The following is a 12,058-nucleotide window of genomic DNA, read 5'->3' on the forward strand; positions in this document are numbered from 1 at the left end:
TCCACAAAACAGGCAAGTTGAAGATGTTGATGATGTTTCCGAAGAAGAGGGTGAATTAGACGAATTTGAAGAGTCCGATGATGGAGAAGATTCTAATGATGATAATGTAATTTCTAGTAGTTCAGAAAATGAATCTGATTGAGCAATTGTACTTTTTGTTGTTTTTTTAAAAAAAAATATTTATCAATTTGTGATGGATTTGCGTTGGAATTGCGAGGGAGTTCTAGCACTCCCTCGGAAAATGGTCGTTAATCCCTTGCAAATTGCGAGGGAATTACGAATAAAAATATTAGCGAGGGATTTGAGGCTGACTTGCAAGGGATTGTTGGCTTGCCCTCGCAAAATGGTCGTTAATCTCTCGCAAATTCTAAATGCTTGAACCCTAAGCTTTTACACATTGCAATGGATTTTTGTGTATCAATGTGGATGTACATCTTCTATTGATATGTTTGGAATGGAAATTTCGCAAATATTGTTGTTGCACCACAACTTGATCATCAACTAACATGATGATCTACTAAACCCTAAAGTAGAAGAGGTGAATTATAAGAATTCAAATTGTCTGATATTGGAGGAGATTCTAATGATGATAATGTAATTTCTAATAGTTTAGAAAATAAATCCGAATGAGCACAATTGTATATTTTCATGTTTTTTTTTTATAAAACATATTTATAGTTTTGCGATGGATTTGCGTTGTACTTGCGAGGAAATCCTCGCAAATCCCTCGCAAAATGGTCGTTAATCCCTAGCAATACTCAATACCCTAAATATTATAAGCGAGGGATTTGCGAGGTATACCCTAAACACTTAAATATTGCAATGGATTTGCGAGGGATTTACGAGGAATCCTAGCTAATCCCTCGCAAAATCGTAAACCCTAGACACGCAAAGGTTGCGAGGGAAGTATGAGTTTTCCTAGCTAATCCCTCGCAAGTTTAAACATTGCGAGGGATTTGCGAGGTATACCCTAAACACTTAAATATTGCAATGGATTTGCGAGGGATTTACGAGGAATCCTAGCTAATCCCTCGCAAAATCGTAAACCCTAGACACGCAAAGGTTGCGAGGGAATTACGAGGAATATGAGTGTTCCTAGCTAATCCCTCGCAACTTTAAACATTGCGAGGGATTTGCGAGATGTCCTTGTTAATCATTCGCAAAATTAAAAACCCTAGATACTCAAAGGTTGCGAGGGAATTACGAGAAATATGAGTGTTCCTAACTAATCCCTCGCAATTTTAAACATTGCGAGGGAATTGCGAGTATTTCTTGTTAATCCCTCGCAAAATTGTAAACCCTAGACACTCAAATGTTGCGAGGGAATTACGAGGAATCCTAGCTAATCCCTCGCAATTTAAGTTTATTGCGAGGGAATTGCGAGGTAGCCTAGGTAATCCCTCGCAGATATTTCTAGGGCTTTGCGACGCTTTAAAAAGTTTATATATACAAGAACAATCGTGGTTTGAGCTTGCTCAAACCCAAAACACGCGCCGTCAAACCCTAAACGCTAATTCTCTTTCTCTTTTGATCGAACCCTAATCCTTTTCCGATCTTCTTCTTCCCATCTTCTTCTTCCGGTGTTCTTCTTCCGGTGTTTCTCCTCCGACCTCGTCCTCTCTGGTGTTCTTCTTCCGACGTCGTACTCTCCGGTATTCTTCTTTCAGTGTTCTTCTTCCGACCTCGTCCTCTCTGTTATCCTCTCTAGATCTGAAAGGTAAATCTTATCGCATATGATTTCTTCTTCTCTACTTTTGATTTGATTTTATTTCGATTTCGTTCTTGTTTCGATTTCATTTTGCTTTCGATCTATCCTTTCGTTTTGATTTAGATGTCCGTTTTATTTGTTTCTAGATGTTTGGAGGCAACGATTACACAAGATTCCTGTCGGATCAAGGTTTAGCCACTCCCACTACTTCAAATCCCTCTCCCACTGCTTCTAATCGTCGCCGTCCAACCTCCGGTGCCTCCAGTTCTCACAACCCAAACTCCGGTTCTCAGAATAGCCGCCGTCCAACCTCGCAGCACCTGCCTGTCACGCCTCCATATAATACGCCTTCACCATCTCCCATGCATGGTGGCACTGCGGCGGATCCTGAAATTCCTGCGTCTCAACCCGCGTTTCCTCGTCTACAGTCATGTCCCAACGTCTCAACAACCTGACTTTGGAGGAGTTACTCGATAGTCCTGGTCGATCTAGTTTAACTAAACTAGATCCGCGCCGACCTCCAGGAACTCTGTGGTAAGAATTTTCTTTTAAGTTTTTAATTTGATAATAGAATTACAAAGTTGTGTTTGCATGGATTCTGAAAGTTGAATTTATTTTGAAGGTTTGACCAAGACTCCTGTGTTGCGGCTACTGTTCGAAGCATCTTTGAAAGAGATTTCAAAGAGCCCCATGCCAATTGGACACAGACGCCAACTAAAGTGGTAGACCGTTGGTATGAAACGTTTGCGGTCAGTGAAATCTCTTTGTTTGCTATTTTACAATATGTTTTTTTGCCTTAATTAAATATAGACTAATCCTTTCTTTTATTGGAAGCAAATTTACAATTGGGACCGTTGCATAAACGATAGAGTGAGGAAAGAGTTCAAAGAGTTTGAAGACAAGTTGAACGATAAAGTGGAAGCTTAAAGGCGATGAGGCAAAGCACGGTGGATTGATTCTCAAGTATGGGAGGGTCTTGTTCGGTATTGGCTTGATCCAAAATCAGAAATCAAGAGCATCAACAGTCGGAATGCTCGTTATCATGATCCGGATGGCACTAGAATATACAAGCACCGTTCAGGCCAAACTTCGTTTAAAGCCCGTGCTCGAAAGCATGTAAGTTCCTTAAGTTTTTTTTTCTTAAGATTAGGCCTTCAGACACTCTTTTATTGGTTAACTAATCAACCTCTTTTTTGTTTCTTTCAAGTCTGAGATCACTGGGGAGTTAACTCCAGATTTCCTACGAATCTTAGAAGACACTCATCGAAAACCAGATGGCTCATTTACGGATGGCAAGTCCGAGTCCGTGTTCAATGAGGTGTCGTCCAAGATTCAAGAGTTAGAATCTGAGCTTTGCACAGGGGAGAATGGAGAGAGTTCTGCTTCTGGTGGGGTGCCCATTCATATCAAAAACAAAATTTACACTGAGGTAAGATAAACGTTCTTAGTTCTTTTTAAAAAAAATACTCAATGGTTGAACTGTGTGGTTAAGTTAGTTTTTAGTGCTTCTGGTGTGTTCAGTTGCCAATCGTATATTGCTATCGATTGTCTTGTTAATGATTTTGTGATATCTTAGGATTGTTTTGTATATGATAACTTACGATTGTTTTGTATGTGATAACTTAGGATTGTTTTGTATGTGATAACATGCGATTGTTTAGTTTGTGATAACTTCCTTGTTTAGTTTGTGATAACTTGGGATTGTTTAGTTTGTGATAACTTGCAATTGTTTAGTATGTGATCCATTGTTTTCTTTTGTATGTTTGTAACTTGTCGTTTGTTGTTTTGTTTTTAGGTTGCTCCGAAGAAGAAAAACAGAATTTTTGGGGTTGGTTCTCTGCAGTTTGAAGCGTCCTCTACCAGTAGCTGTCCGCAACCTCTGTCTCCAGCTAATGATCCGGTTATCTTGGCTCAGAAGCTTGCTGCCGCTGAGGAATGCATTCAAACCCAGGCGACTCAAATCCAAACCCAGGCGAGTCAAATCCATGAAAGTAGTCAAATAATGCATAGCTATGATGCATACTTTAACTATCTCGCGGAAAAGGATCCTGAGTTTGCTGCCAAGTTTCGATACCCGACCAACCAACAATGGAGCAACCCAGAAGACACCAACCCAGAAGGCGCCAACCAGGAAAGCACCAACCCAGAGGGCAACACAGGTGAAACGGGAGCAGCTGGTAGCCAAACTGGGACCAGAAACGTGACCTCTCTCTCTCAATCCTTTTAAGAACTCTTCTCACTTTGTTCTGATATCCCCGTGAGGGAGAAAACTTAAACATGACTTTTGTTTTGTAATATTTATGTTTCATTCTTTTTTGAATTTTCAATTCCCTTCTTCTTCTTCTTATTTTTTTTTAACATCTAAAACATTATTCACAAAAAAAAAATCAAAGATAAAAATGGTAAAAGAAAAAAAAATTAAAAATGAAGAATTGTTACAAAATTAGCGAATACCAACAATACTAGGCAGATGGACGTCGCAAAGTAGTCGCAAAATTTGCGACGGATCGAACATTGCGATGGAAAAAAGTCCTCGCAATTTGCTTGAAAATTGCGAGTACAACCGTTTCTCGCAATGTGCGTGGGATTTATGAGGAATATTTCCCTCGCAAATTGCGTTAGATTTGCGAGGGAAAATATCCCTCGCAAAATTTGCGAGGGAATTGCGATGTCAGCTTATTTGCGAGAAGCGATTTGCAAGGAATAGTTGTGTCTCGCAAATCCCTTGCGACTGTCGATTTGCGAGGGAATTGCGATGGATTCTTCCATCGCAAATCGACTGTTTTCTTGTAGTGTAAGAATCCAAATTTAAAATTTATATATGATTAGTTTGGTTTGTAAAGTTGATTTTGTTTTAATTCTACCCTATATAGTAGAATTTTAAATTGATATATCTAAACTTAATAGAAATTCTAAAATTATGACTATTTAAACATATTAAAAGTTTAAAATAACACAGACGGGTTATATTGCATGATGGTTTGTATGGTGGGACAGGTTTGAATCGATATTACTATAAATTAAAGTATCATTAATCTAATACTTAAACATCAGCTAAATCCTTATACTATTTTTAACAATACCAATACAAGATATGTCGAATAAACTGATTTAACTAGGATTAGTTTATGCAATCTTAAAAATTAGTAAATAAACTCCAATAGAATAAGTAAATTTCAAACTTAAATTTAAATTTGAAAATAAATAAATATAAATTAAACACATTTAGTTTGGAAATACAACTAAGAAACAGGTTATATAATTTTAAAAAAATATAAATCATGATAATCAAACAATTTCTTATCACAAATAAGAATTATTTCAAATTTTAAAATTAGATAAATGAAAATTTAAATCAAAATACAATATATAAAAAATTTAAATTTTTAAAATAAAATAAATGAAAATTTAAATTAAAATATAATATATAAAAATTTGTTCTGCGGTGTACCGCGGGTTATGATCTAATAAATGTAATACTTCTGTAGTATTTTTTATGTCAGACTCTTTAAAGTTTAAAATAATAAAGACGAAGTTTAAAATAATAAAGACGAAAAGCCGTTGACCATTTCTCAAAATGTCACAGTTCATAAACCGGTTCTTAATGTCCGGATTAGTAAGCTAAAACGCAATAAAAATAAAATCTCTTCTCTCTCTTCAGGAGAATGATCTCCATTTCTTTTGTAGGATGCTTGATTTCACGTTCATATGTTTGCTGTATCCATCGCATGCCTGAGAATTATGTCTTGGTGTCTTACTATGCAGTGCGTAGCATAACGAGGATGTTGTTTCTCAATGGTAATGTTAATGCCCTTTGTCGTTTTCAACAGGCTAGCCAGCTTAGGCTATACACATACATTTCAGGAAGTCTTTCATATCCTCGTCTGTTTTAATGCTAGTGTGTGGTAGTTTCTCTGTTTCTTGTATATGTTTTAAACGGTCAATATTATTTATGAAAGTATGACCACTGATGTATTCTTTTGTTACGCCTTCTTCTTCATTCTTATTCACAAGTCACATCCCATTGTACCTTTATCCCTTCCTTAAAACAACGAGCAAGTCTAAGACCTTTTGAGTACTGTTTGCGGCTTACTAGTATAGGTGTCATTGGTGAAGGTAAACCATCCAGAATATTTTTTTGAAAGCGAGCTTAGTTTCTAAATATGGTAGAGAAATTAATTTATATTCCTTTTGCTACGGTTATTGGCATATTTTTTCCAGTGTATTATTCCAGGTGAATGATACAGAGGTCATTAGCTTCCTTCATTCAGCTGTAATTATTCATCTGTGCCTCCGCACCATGGCGATGGCCGGGAGTGAGCCGTCAATAACTGTAAGCCTTTTAACTTACCATATCATTTTCATATTCATACTGTATTTTCCTTATATCTCTCGAAAATCTTAAAACTCATATTAGTTGTACATTTGTTTGTGGTTTTTTTATTGCTCGACTTCTTGGCATATCGTAATCTATTATAAATCCTATAAAGAAGAAAGGAGTCTACACTGAATCTCTTAAGTCTTAACTATATGAGTGATGATTTAGCCAAAATTTTGATTGACGAATCTGTCACCCTCATGTAATTTATTTATATTTCCTATTCTAGTATTGCAAGTTTCATAGAACCAGTTCTGTACCAGGTAAATGGTGGAACGCTGCAACACCTTGTTTACAAATTATCGCGTTGTGTTATTGACAGGTTGCCACATGTACTTACGCGAAGACAAATAGTTCAAATCATATCATTCGTAATTCAAAACAAATGATATGATTCGTATAACAGACAGCCCAAAAGGTTCAGGTTAAGCTCAAAACAAACTGCCTTAGAGATAATTTTCATATTGTCTCATGTTCATGCTTGAGATTTGTCACGTATGTGTAGGGCTTGTGCTGCACTCGGAAGCTGTCTCACCAACTCGCTACGAGATGTAACCTTAAGCAGTTGTCTTTGTGTTAGTCATGCATTTTCATCTTTTTGACTTTGGCTTTGAACTTGTTTGTGTACAGAGATGGCTTGGTAACTTTAGTTGGAAACTTGGATAAATTTGTTTAAAGGAGGATCGAGTGACACATCAAGGTGGAGGATTTGATCAACACGCTTTGAGCTGAATCCATCCCACCCCTTACGTGTGTTTTCTTTTTCTAATTTATTCATGTGCATTTGAATTTTGTTGCCTTAACCTAAATGATGGGTTTATAGGCTTTTCAAAAAATTTCTATAATTTTATTTATTATTTAGCTTTTAAATTAACTAGATCATCACCCGCGGTACACCGCGGAACAAAATTTTATATATTGTATTTTTATTTATATTGTCATTTTATCTAAGTTTTAAAATTCGAAGTAATTCTTATTTGTGATAAGAAATTGTTTTATTATCATGATTTATATATATATATATTTTAAAATTATATAACTTGTTTCTTAGTTGTATTTAAAAATAAATGTGTTTAATTTATATTTATATACTTTTAAATTTAGATTTATTTTTGAAATTTACTGATTTTATTGGAGTTTATTTAATATTTTTTAAGATTGTATATATTAATCCTAATTAAATCAGTTTATTCGACATATCTTATATTGGCATTGCTAAAGTATTAGATTAATGATACTTTCATTTATAGTAATATCGATTCAAACCCGTTCCATCATACAAACCGTCATGCAATATAACTCGTCTGTGTTATTTTAAACTTTTAATATGTTTAAATATTTTTATTTAGAAATTCATTTAGATATATCAATTTTAAATTCTACTATATAGGGTATAATTAAACAAAATCAACTTTCCAAACAAAACTAATCATATATTAATTTTAAATTTGGATTCTTATTAAGTGAAGGTTCTGGCTCATTCGAATTTAGATTTATTTTGATTTTATATATAGTAAGACTCTGAATTATTATCTAAACATTTTAGCTGAAGTGGCTTGGTGAACACCCCATTTATATTAATAGAATAATATATGTCTATTTTTTTAAATTTGAGTCACAATATATGCAGAAAAAATTAGACTTTTAATAATTTCATGAATTATATGATGATTCAAAAAAATAAAAACAAAAGCAAACAAAGATGAAAGAAGAATCAAATTTCATTTTTAAATAAATATTGCCTTTAATTGTTTTTTTTATAACCTTAAAAAGAATAATGAGTTAAATACATTAGTGAATATTTTGGGTAACAAATTAATGGCTTTAGCAATAAATGTGATGGCATGCCTGTAAATAAATCCAACTCCAGAATTTATTTCATAAAACTGCTGCAAAAATACTAGTATAGATAACCAGAATTGAAAAATGAAGGATCAGACAAATTTAAATTACCAAACCAAGTTTGAGGGTTTTTATCATTTGGAGTCATATATATGGTAACCCCAAAATAAATAAAACAGACATAGCTAGAGTCTAGGGAGAAATAAAAAAGATCAAAAGTGGGGATCAAACCCCTGGAAATAGCAGCACAATCTCATCTGCTTTGTGTGGTTTTTCTGGAATGTATTGGATGAAACACCTCCAGGAATTGTCATCATTCTTCAGCCAATAGCGCCTTCTTCTGATGACGGTATGGTTAGGCGGAATTGGGTTCATGTTCATTGTTGTGGAAACATTGTAACCAAGTTCAGTTGAAACCTCTCATAAAAAAAATCCGAAAAGAATGATGAGCAAGTATTAGAGAAATTATAATGATAATAAATTAACCAAACAATCAGACAAGATAAACAATCATTACCACTTTTCAAGGTACTTGTGCGTATTCTGGACATATGTATGTCCATCCCTAATGCCCCTTCATATATTTTTTGGGGTACATGAAAATACCTCTCGTTGGCTTTGTTTCCATGGGGTAAGTAATTGGGATTGTAATATTCTTCAACACATACAAGATTTCTTGGTCAGATAGCTTCCGGTTTCTCCCATAAGTTTGGATTCTCGCTGTAATAATGAGAATCACAGATTAGATTCAAACAAAATCTAAATCAGACAATCAAGAAAAATATTGAATAAACTAGAATCTCAATCAAGAAAAATATTGCATAAACTAGAATTTCCATGGGGTAAGTAACTGGGATTGTAAAATTCTTCAACACATACAAGATTTCTGGCTCAGATAGCTTCCGGTTTCTCCCATAAGTTTGGATTCTCGCTGTAACAATGAGAATCACAGATTAGATTCAAACAAAATCTAAATCAGACAATCAAGAAAAATATTGAACAAACTAGAACCTCAATCAAGAAAAATATTGCATAAACTAAAATTTGAATCAAGAAAAATATTGAATAAACTATAATTTAACACTAAAAACATGGTCTAAATTTTAAATATATATATATATATATTAATTATATTATATTATAAATGTAAATAATAATATACACCAAATTGTAATCGATAACTTGAATTTATAATTTAACACCAAAAATTGAATAACTTCTTGATTTTAAAAACTTTTAAATTTTTGTGTTTGTATTTTTTTGAAAACTCTAATTTTCTATGTCCTAATAATTGTAACTCTTAAAAGTAATTGTTATTTCATTAAATATATGATAGCTTTATTTTTCTCCTATATATAGTCTTTTACAAATATTTACACAATTATTAATATAATCTCTATTCATATTTTACTTTGATATTTTTTTTTGTTGAAATTTTTCATTTCGTTTTTTGGTTTATATTTTAGTTTAAATTAATGTAACTTATTGATTTTCATATTAATAAAATATTACAAAAATGAGTTAATTAATTGATGCACTAACTTTAGATTTCATGTTCCTTTGATGATGTGGATTTGTTTTTTAAAAATGAAAATTAGAGATTATGAGATGGAGGAAGGAGAAAAGAGAAAAACTAACTTAATATATATAATACTAATTTTATATTTATGTAATCTCTATTCATATTTTACTTTGATATTTCTTTTTTGTTTTATTTTTTTTCATTTCGTTTTTGGTTTATATTGTATTGTAAATTAATGTAAATTATTGATTTTAATAATAATAAAATATTACAAAAATGAGTAAATTAAGTAATGCATTAACTTTAGATTTTATGTTCATTTGATGATGTGGATTAATTTTTTACAAATGAAAATAAAAAATGATGAGATGTAGGAAGGAGAAGAGAGAAAAATAGGACTATTATAATTTTTTCTTCCACAACTAGCACATGTTTTCAAATGTTCCAAAACTAGCACAAATTTATATATCTTCAATTTTGGAAAGCACCTTAATTATTAATAAAATTAAAGTTTATTTTGTTTCTTTTGAGCCTCCACAAACTCATATCTCAATCTGAACACCATCTCTCTCTCACGATCTTTGATATGTCTATATTTTGTCTCTCCTTAGCATATATATTTTGTCTCTCTCTCTCAAGATCCTTGATATGTCTATATTGTTTTGCATTATTTTCTAGTTTTTTCTTCACACTTTGCATGTCTAGGTATTTCTTGCATCATCCTTGCATACATTGTGCATTTCGGAGTATTTCAGGTAGCTAGGAGACGTCGGGAACACACCAGTCGAGCCACTCTCGAGTCACCACTCGAGCCACCACTCGAGCCATCACTCGAGCCAGCGGTCGAGGGATTCAGCTTTTGACGTCTTCATCAAAGTTGTAGAGAATTGAGTCATCTTTCGAATGTCGTTTGCTTCAAGCCAATCGGAGGTGTGGTTCAAGAGTTATCATCGTTTTAGTGGATGCGTATACACCCAGCTCGAGCCAACCTCCCCGCACCTCCTTTGAGCCGACTACGCTCGAGCCACTTTCACTCACACCGCTCGAGCCACTCCTACTCACACCATTCGAGCCACTTTCATATAACAATCAAGCCACTGGACGCACACCGACTCGATCACACATGTCAGGAAGACGCTCCGTCTTACACGCTTCAGGAGATTCCCAAACCGACGCTCTATCTTGTCGTTTTAAGTTTTAGGGATTCACATGTTTTTACTATAAATACATTTTGTTAAGTCTTGGTTTGGGACATATTTTATCTCGTTTTTGTTTTTAAGGTTTTACCTAGCCACCTAAAAACGTTCTCAAACTTTGTATCCCGATACCTTTTATTTTATTCAGTTTTTGCATTTGATTTCTTCTACAAAATTGTTTTTCCCATTTTTATCTATCTAATGATGTTTGATTCAATGTTTTCTGAGTTTGCATCATTGATGATGATTTCTAGATCCGAGTAGTGTTAGAGTTCTTGAGGATGGGATAGATTAGATGGAGGATCTTAGTATGTAGGGTGTTTAAGCTTAGATTCGTATGATTCCCTTCTGGACTAGAGTTAGAAATACTAGTTTCTCTCTGATCAATTAGAACTAGGTCTTAAACATTTCCACACCCAAAAGGTGTTTGATGAAATGTCTGACCAACTAGTACCAGAGACTTACATTCCTAGCCTAAGAGATTAGTTGTCTAGAATGTTTGTTGACGTGAATGAACTTGTTTGTTATGCCATGCTTGATCATGTTTCTCCACCGAGAGCTAGGTTTGGAAGTGGTTGAGTCTGAGTAGCTTCTGTCAAGAGATTGGATTAGCTAAGTCGTGATGTTCATTGTTTAGGGATAGTTTGCTTGTGGCATGTTAAACACTCTGTACATTAGGATACTCCATCGATATCAATTACTCCCATCTTTAGGACTTCTATCTTTCTGATTTTTATTACATCTTGAGACCGTTTCTGATCTTGCTATCTAATTCTTGCTTAGACTCGTTTTCTGTTTTCATTCATTTTTGCTACTTGTCATACATTCTCGTTTCTAGTCCTGTAGCTCATTTTTGTTTTGCATTCTGATCATTCTAGGATTGTTAGATAAAAACACTTTCTTTGAATTGGCTTGACTTGTGAAATCTTGATTGCATCTTGAGTGACTAGCATCATCCCATTTGGATTGACACCTTAAGTACTACAACTACATAAGGTTAATTGAACCTGCTAGGATAGACACACAAAAATCCTAGTATCAATCCTCTCTCTCTCTTTCTCTCTCTCTGAAACATGCCTATTTGGTGGTGTAAATGTATGAATGAATGATGCAGAATCAAACAAACATAAGCAGTGATGATCAGGTGCAAGAGGTTTCAATACTCTTATGCAGTTGTAGTATAAGAGATGTCAATCCATAAAGTGTGTGATGTGTATGCAATCAGAATGTGAATAGTGATTCAAGTTAAGCCAATTATGATGATGATTGATTTCTAACAACCCTAAGACAATAAAGTAAAATGCAAAATGTAAAATGCTTAGAACAGAAATTAAATGCAAGGTAAACAAATGGAAACAGTGAACAATGTAAGATAAACAAGAGCAGTAACTTAAACAAAAGCAATAATCAAA

Source organism: Camelina sativa, chromosome 19, assembly GCF_000633955.1.
Source record: "Camelina sativa cultivar DH55 chromosome 19, Cs, whole genome shotgun sequence".
Classification (NCBI taxonomy): domain Eukaryota; kingdom Viridiplantae; phylum Streptophyta; class Magnoliopsida; order Brassicales; family Brassicaceae; genus Camelina; species Camelina sativa.